This window comes from Propithecus coquereli, unplaced genomic scaffold, assembly GCF_000956105.1.
Source record: "Propithecus coquereli isolate 6110/MARCELLA unplaced genomic scaffold, Pcoq_1.0 Scaffold406, whole genome shotgun sequence".
Taxonomy (NCBI): Eukaryota; Metazoa; Chordata; class Mammalia; order Primates; family Indriidae; genus Propithecus; species Propithecus coquereli.
In genome coordinates, this window is record NW_012149797.1 from 523,847 (window position 1) to 532,933 (window position 9,087).

Genomic DNA, 9,087 nt, shown 5'->3' on the forward strand with positions numbered 1-9,087 from the left:
CTGTAAAGTAACAGTATAGTTATATACTGGGCAGTATTTGACACTGAAGAATCTGAAATGCATGCTTACTCACTTCTGGTCTTCCCAAGGCTAGATTGTTTTTTAATAGTGCAATATTTTAGAGATAGCTTTCAAAATTAACAAAATGCAACAGTCCAGAAAAGTTAATAAAAAACAGCTCAATCCTGATGAGCTTGGCTGATATTCACAGAAATCAGGAAGAATAAGTCTATCTATAAGTATTCTTTCACAATAAGTCTATAATGGAATTTAAATGAAACACACCATTATGAGAGAATAATTCTTACATATCAGAGAGTTACAATACATTTGAACATAATGTTCACATATTTATTAATTCAATCAATAAATGTGTACTTTATAGATTTAATTTGCTGGAACTATAATATGGTAGCTACTTTATTAGCTATTAAAAGGAATTTGTTTTGCTTTGGGTGCTCTTAAAGGCATCCACATCTCATTTAAGTAAATTAGGGTTTAGGCATTAAAACAAACTCTTCTAAAAAAAAAATTATAAGTAAAAGTAGGTCACACTGAGGATGAATACCTTTTTTAACTATAAAATTAAAAAATAAAATTTTGAGAAATTATCAATTGTGATTATTAAGAAATAACAATGAATATAGGAGAATGCAAATCTATAAGATTTCTCAATTTAGTAGACTGAATGTCATTTTTCCACATCTCAATTTATACTATCATGATTAAAAATAAGCAGTTAAAAATTAGTAAAACTATTTATTTCATGATAAATCATCTAGTAATTCAATCAAATCATTAAAAATATATTAGTTATATCTTTCAATCTTGGAGGAAAAGAAATTTGTTAGTGACTCATAATTGAGTTTATTGTAATTAATAGAGCATCAAGTAGTTACTTAAGATTAGTATTTAAAATACGAAATTAGGAAATACTCCAGAAGTGTTTGCGTAAATATTTTATGTCAGACATTATGTATAGAGAAATGGATTCATAGCCTATGAAGCAATTATCTGGGAAGACTTTGAAACTGGATAGGTCTGCAAGTGAGCAACTGGATATAAGCATTCTTGATAGTTCATCAAATATGCTTTGAAATGATAGTGCTAAAAGCTTTAAAATATTATTTATGAAGATATTTGATGACCAGTATAAAATGGTTACAGCAGCTATTTGATATTCCTAAAGGAAAAAAAAAAAAAAAAAAACTAGGCCGGAAATTCCAGGTACATCTTCAGTAGAAAGGTCATTAATATATTAGTGTTCATGATTAAATTTCATCTTTGGAGACTTATTTTCTTTTTCTAGAACAGAATAAATATTATCATACTATCCCCTTCTTTTAATAATCGTACATTAGTAATTAAAAATATTTAAACACATTTTTTATTTTGCTCTCCTTTAAAACTTATGAATAATAAACATTAAAATAATAAAATCATATAGTACTACATGGAGAAACTGGTCAGAGCTATATTCCTAAGTTTCTAAATAAAATTGTCCAAGTAGTTGCTAAATTAAAATACCAACAATGCCAGATGTCACCCTAATTAATTCTGGTAAACTAAATATGAGTTTATAAAAGAAGTTAGAAACTAAAATCTGGCATTTTGTAAGTTTCTCCATTTTGAAGTTATTACATGAGAATATTTTGAGTGTGGTTTTAATTAAGAGCAGAGATCATTAGGTTGACAATAGAAATCTTCTAAGAAATCACTTTCCCCTTACTAAATGACAGTGAGAAATCAACAAAGAGCAACTATTTTGTAAAAGTGACTATTCTCCTAGAACAGAATTAAAGCAAAGGTAAATATCCTGTAAAAAAGAACTAATGTGCCTCTGGAAGTGTATTATTTCAAGATTTTCTTTAAATTATACAATATCAAAACAAAGGAAATGTTGATTAAATTCATTTGGCACCGTGACACCATAGACCAAGAACATTTGATACTGGTATTAAAAAAATGTTGAGTCAACATTACTTCTTCTGTGGAGACACAATTTTAACAAAAAAAAGATTAATTAAAAAATTCAAACTTAAATGATACCTGTTGCAAAACGTATTTTGTTTTCATAACATATTTGTCCTTTTAAAACACCCTCATCTCTTATGTCATTTCCTCTACAACTCTCTAAAGTAGACATTATTTTCTCTGCATGAGATATGAGGAAAATCAATGAAGAGTGGTCAAGAAATCTTACTAGATTCATATTAATCACATAGACCTAGAACTGAAATTCAGGAAGAAATCCTAGATCTATCAGCATTCTACTTTTCCCAATAACTCACTATTAGGAGGTGAAAGAGAAAAACATTAAGAGTCTTAGAAGAGTACATCATTAATCATAAGCCAAAATCATAATATCCAAACACCCTGGGGATAATTTTTTTAAGAAAAAAATAAATGCTTGCTAAACTCATCACTGATTGGTGTCATATTTCCATTTGTCTCTGAACTTTTTTAATACTAATATCCAATTTTCTAAACTACTAAAATGTTTAGATTCTTATTCTAGTCAGGAACTGTTCATTTTAAAGATAATATAAAAAACTCAATATAACAGGAAATATAGGAAATCGAATCATATGTTGATAATGAAACATCATAGTTTGGAAATCTCACCAGTAGTGTTCTTTGCATTTGTAGAAAGAAACACACAAAAGCACTATTCTGAAAAGAAATTCTACTTTTATTTAAGAACACACAAATCTAGGATTCAAGCTAATGGTAGACTCCTACCATTATGTATGCATAATATACATACACACACACACACACACACACACACACACACACACACACACACTTTGAGTCCCAATGATTTCTTCCTACTTAAGTTTGATTTACTTAACCATAATGTACCAATTATTTTGCATGAAGAAAATCAAGATGTACTAGAGTTTATGCAAATGTACATTCCTATTATTATGGTGAATTGCTTAAAAGAAAATGTTCCATAAGGCGATGAAATCCCATATTATCTGATTAAAAGAAAAATAAAATTGATTATTATCATTATATGGTATCATGTCTATTTCATTTGGAAATTATTTTTAAAACACCATATATTTGAAATAAATACCTTCTCCATCCATCCAAAAATGAATTTCCATCTATCTATATATCAATACACACATATATATACACAATTAGCACATTTACCATTTACTACAATAAAATTCCAGAGGATAAAATGCAGAAGAATTGAGGAATGGGAATTCATCAACAAATGACTTTCTCCAGTGGAGTAAAAACTACCTTTTGCATCAAACTAAGAAAAGCACTATAACTTTGCAAATTTACAAACCAAAGTTGCAATTATCTTTCTTATTTCTTCAAAATTTTATTAGTGAACCTTACAAGTAGAAAAATTATTGATCAGGGATCCATGTCAACAAGTGTAATTACTAAAAATATTTCCATAGAAAATTTAAAGAATACAATTTCTTAGAGAAGAGAAAGTGTTGTTATCAAACGGAATAGTTTTATGATTGTGTCTTAGTAACATTTTTTTGATTCACTGTTTAGAAGCTCCAGACTCCTTCAACATGTGAGCAAACATAACCAAATGGTATCAATAATAATAATATAACTTATTAAAATATTCAAAATTTGATTTATCATTTTAATTGAGTCAAATCTGGTTGTAGAAGCAATCTATCAGCTGCTCAATCTACACATATACAAAACTTTGAATTTAAAAAGAGTTTTACTTTGGGGAGAGTTCCCATAATTTTCTAAATTTGTTCTGAATTTTTTTTTTTTTTTTCGGTTTTCCAACTGGTGGAAAGCCCAGTGGTTTCTGTCCTGGGGTCGTACAGAACCTGCCACTGGGCAATCTCTTCCTTTTTCATTCTATTTGACAACTCACCCCACCCCCACCACATGATTTTTTTTTTTTTCAAGACTGAGAAAATAACATGGAAATGCCTACAAAGTGTTTCTCTCAGGTAGTCAAAATCACTTTGCCAGTGCAAGATGCCATTAATAGCTCTCCAGTTGTCCTTTCATATATTAAGGTTTGGGACCTTAACAAGAAGCAATGTTTTAACGTGTGTCTGCAACTGCCATCTTCCATATTTCATTAGGGCTATACATCCCTTCCTCTAACTCTTTACCCTCCCCATTTCTTCCTCTCACCTTGGTCTAATTTATGACTTTCGTAACCTTGCTAAACATTTTAATAAATTCACGTTAAACAATTAAATGAATACATGTTAAACATTCAAATGGTTTTAAACCGATTGATGACTGTAAATATTAAGTTATGCATCATAGCAGGACTATCTGAAAATGCATATATTCCATCTCTTACAACAGGGAAAAATCAACACAGGATGGTCACACATAGATTATATGACTGTCAACAAAATACAGCCATTCCGTCCTTACCTGCTTAACTGCATGATGACAAACATATCTGAATAGCACGCAAAAGAAAGTCCCCCACATCTGAATCATCTGTCTTCCAAGCTGCTGTGACAGTTTTATACCCTGGTGCTGTCTTCTTTGCTTACATACATTTGCCTGGCTAGGATATTTGTAAGGGATACTAGGGTTAATAGGCAACCCTAGTCACCTCTTCCTTTTATCAAACAGCTGGTGGGCATCGCACAGCGGGAAGCATGCATCTTATCTTCAGAAGTAGAGCCTGCCCTGCGTTTCTCGGCCGGATTCCCATTAGAAGGCAGTTCCTGCTTTAAAGGGTTGATCACATTCTCAACCCTTTACTGCAAAGTGAAAGGCTCTCTGGCTCAACTCTTGGGGACTGGTCTAGGAGAACAGCCATGAGAAACATCAGAGACAAACTCTCTGCCCCTGTTTGGCTGCAGAACCAGCAGGCACCAGCCGCGAACAAGCACCACCCCCTCTCGGGCGGACGCCAAAGCAGAGCACTCCCAGTCCCGGATCCTCCTACCTCCCACCCCAGCCCCTCCGGAGAAGAGGGAAATAAAAGACCAACTTTAAAGTGGGCAAAATATAAGCTAGACAGCCCCCGCCCCTCACTCTTTGCTTTGAACTTCATACCTTACATTCCAAGCTCTAGCTCCAAGTTGAAACCCAACTCTCTCCCTCTGCTCACCGCCCTCCAGATTCCGAGAGTTGGCGAAGGGGGCGAGGGAGGGACGGTCAGCGGCGATGCTGACACGGGCTAGGAAGCCAGGCAGCGGGCGTCACCCCTGCTTGGCGGTCGGACGGACACAGCGATGGGTGCTAGGGCGCAGGCATCCTGAAGAACTGCCCCTCACTCATCTCAGACATAGCTCATTAAAAACAACCGATAACGCAGCGAGACGTTAAAGATTACAGAGCTCACAAGCCCGTTCTCGTACAGAGGAGGTTTGCTCATTTGGGCCTCAGGAAGCTCGTGAGTGGAGCCTTCTGGAAGGACGAAGCCCCCCTGGCGCGCCCCTCGCCCCGGCCGCGGGCGCCCGCGCGAGCACGCAGCCGCCGCAGGGTGGGCGCGGGACGCGGTTCCCGCTCGGGCGCGGCCCCTTCCCGAGCACAGGTGGCGGTGGCGCCCCGGGCAGGGGGGGCTCCCGGGCAGAGTCGCCTGTTGATCGCCCTGGGGTCAAACGCTCTGGGCTGCGGGAGCCCCTGAGAGGTACATTCCCCGCTCGCAGGCGTGAGCTCCAGGTCAAAACGCAGCGGAGCGCACTTACCTTGAGACCCCGCGCCCGCCTCGCTGGAGTGGACCGGGTCGAGCAGAAAAGACGGACTGCACTGAAAGTTTTTTTTTTCCCCCTCCCTCCACCCCTGCGCAGCCACAGCAGTCCTCCAAAGAGGATGTTTGAACTGGTGAATTATACTAAGCCCCTGTTTCTTCACATGCAGTCACAGACGCCGATGGCGCAAGCTTGTCAGGCAGGACGACGGGACTGGGGAAGAGACCAGGTACAAACTGGCGACCGGGGAGGGGCGCCCGGCGGGGCGACCACGGTCTCAGCCCTGCTCTGACTCGGTGGGAGCCGAGGGGAAAAGCCCTCGAACCCCGAGACGGCGGGGGATGGGGTGCCGCTGCAGCTGGAGCACTTTTATGTCTGGAAGCTAAAAGGGCTTTTGAATTTAAAAAAACGTTGCTTGGCTTGTCGCGCCAGCCATCAATGATGACAGGAATAGCTCTTTCTGAGAAATTAAAAATAAAAAAAAAAAAAGAAGAAAGAAAGAAAAAAGAAGGAAAGAAAGAAAAGCTTGAACAATAGGTTCTCAAGTCCATCTATGCTAATTATAGGAAACAAGGAACTTGTCCTTAATGCGGGGGGGGGGGGGGTTCACAGAGAAAACCCTCAGGACGTATTAGAGATTACTGACACACGCAGGTTTGGCATTCAATGAATACCGTGCTCTTCTCCATAGATGTCAATATGTGAAGTGAAAGCAAAGATTTCAAATGTTTCTCAACACAACTATACTGAAAAGGGAGGTGATAATTCTGTCAGCTAAGCCCAAGGAAATGTTCATAAAAGCAATAAGCACCTACCATATTAACATACCTATTAAAAACAGAGGATGGGGGTGGGCAAGTGTGAAGAGCAGAGCAATTAAATTTTTCATGAAAAGTCTGTCCCTGAATTTCAATTTAATAGAACCAAGATAATCAGTAGTTTCTTCTGATGCCTTTTTTTTTTTTCTGAAATGGGTACTGCCTGTCCAATTAACTGTTCACCAGCTAATTCACAAAATGAGAGATGTACAGCCAAATACTATGCCCGAATTGAAATACAATGCCTAAAAGGATGTGCTCATGTGTGATTTAAAATGTTGTAAGAAAAAAAAATGGTGCCCTCAAAACTCACACTCCTTTTCCTACCACTCAGTGGCATTTTAGTGCTTAGGATCCTGCTAAAATCATTAAAATATACTTTACAGTTAAGTCCTCTCTCAGTCATCTAATTGTTTACTATGAACAAATACTGACCCCAACAACCTTCTGAAGATCAGAGAGGCTGGTGAACTTTCCCAGTCCCTGCAATTGTCAGGTCTCTTTTAAGCTGTCTCTTAGATAAACATATAAAATCTGACCTTTCAAATGGCACAAGAATGAGTGCCAAGAAGGGTTAATGGGAGGGAAAGGAAGTTAATGTCCATATAACCTGTAATATAAATGAGAACAGAAATGAAAAACAAAACAAAACAAAACAAGATTATGAAAGGGGTGATGCATTACACAGGATCTGTCTCGATAGTGCAATTGCAGCTAACATACTAATTAATAAATATGGTCATATAGCTCTCTGAATTCTGAAAGTAGCAAAAATGTAAAAAATGATACACTTCAAAAGCCAAAGCTTATTAAAAATAACACTAGTAATAAGTTTCTAAAAACATATAGAGAGAATAACTTACCAGAGGAAATTTCAGGAAGCAAGATGACTGTGAGAAAAAATACATCCAAGATTCAAACAGATATTCCATGATCTTCCAAATCAAGGTAAAGTAGTGAGCTGCAGGGTGGTGGGACTTTGAAATAATCAGCAGTTCCTGGTGGCATGTAACCAAGTAAAAACCAGCTACACAGAGAGCCACGCACCCCCAAGGAAAGAAAGCAAAATGTGAAAGGTGCTTTTTATTTTGGGGGTGCTTAAGGGGGCTTATTTGCGGTGATCCTTAAGCAGACAAAGTGAAAATTTACAAACTATACACCCCCATCCAGTGGGGAAAGACAGAAGCTGTGTAATCCCAGAGAACAGGAGGTGGACTACAGATAAATCTGCAAAGAGAAGTAAAGGGATGTGCTGAAGACAAGGAGATAAAGAGAGAACTAGTGAGCAAGGCTGTAGTCATCCTGATAGATATAGCAGCAAGAATGATTTAGGCTGCTGGGGAGGATCCAATGAGAATTCAAGAGGGCACCGCTTCGGAAATCCTGCTCTCATCTTCCCACTCGCAGTTCTTTAAGAGTCACCTGCGCTGGGAACGTTATTATTAGGATTAATAGTATTCCATCAGTGCGTTTCACTAGTATTTCCCTAGAACATTTTCACTCGCAGCAACTGAGGGAGGCGCAGTAAGGAAGCCCAACACAACCAAGCCCCCGAGTAAACCACTCAGCCGTTCACATCATGACCAGATCATCGGCGATTTGCACTGGGGGTGGGTGGGGGGGGATGGAGGGCTGAAGACGCGGCGGAGGCCGGGCGCCGGGCGCTGTCGGGGCGCTGCGCCCAGAGGCTCAGGCTCGCACGGGGCCGGGCGAGCTGCGGCGGCGGCGGAGGCGGCGGCCCCGCGGGGACCCACGTCCTCGGCGGATCCTGCGGTCCGCGACTCAAGGCCATCGCCTTGCATCTGAAACCCTCGCTCCAATACCTTGCTTAGAGGCTAAAGCTTTGCAGGTCTGAGGACCGTCCCTGGGGGAGCAGGCGACAGGCCGTGCGGGCCCGCCGCCCCTCTGATCCCTGCAGTTGCTGGGAGAGGGTGCTAGGCATGGCTTTGCCGCCCAATGCGGTGGCTTGCCGTTTTCGTGTCCAGATCCCGCACAAACGATCGCCTGATCGATCGGGTAAGATCAGCTTTATTGTTTCTCCCTTTCCTCTCCGTGGCCCCATCCCCGCCCCCTGTCCAAGCCCAGAGCCCGAGCCCCGACCTCGGCCTCTCTCCTTCTCCCCCCAGGAACTTCCTTTCCTCTTGGAAACCTACTTCCCCAGGGGAACTGCGTGTGACTGAGAAGCTGGTAATTCTGTTCCTAGGTGATTTGTATTTTGGCTGAGCATCGAGTCCCCTCCCTGCCCCGGTGCCCGCCGCGGGCCCCGCCCCGCCCCCGCTGCCCCGAGCCCGGATCCGCGCGCTGGGGGCGCCGCCTCCCTCCGCTGCGGCTGCACCTGCCTCGGACCGAAGCTTGACGTTATCCGCCTCTCTCTCGCTTGGGAGACGGAGGGAAGGGCAGAGTGGAAATTGATTTCCTGCGGAGACTGAGGCGCCCAATGATAGAAGGAATAAACATTTGCCCTGGATAAAAATGTTCTTGGTAAGTCATCTTATTTTGTGAGGTTGAAAAGGAAACACATTGCTTCTCACTGCCCCAACACCCACTCCATTCATTCATTTCTCTCTGTATGTAAATCACGAGTTGGGTCAGTGGAAATT

The 9,087-nt window shown here is 40.5% G+C and overlaps 1 protein-coding gene across 2 annotated transcripts in view; it reads right to left on the minus strand.

Annotated features, from left to right (window-relative positions):
* Window positions 1-7,788, minus strand: part of LOC105817320 (BMP/retinoic acid-inducible neural-specific protein 3-like) — a 525,800-nt gene extending 518,012 nt beyond the window's left edge. Inside the window, exon 1 of one of the 2 annotated variants that reach the window (XM_012652978.1) lies at window positions 7,351-7,788. The gene's annotated coding sequence lies outside the window, so the exon portion shown is untranslated. Of the gene's footprint in view, window positions 1-4,395; window positions 4,851-7,350 lie in introns of those variants that run through there. The other variant, XM_012652979.1, reaches the window with a different exon arrangement.
* Between the last annotated feature and the right edge of the window lie 1,299 nt (window positions 7,789-9,087).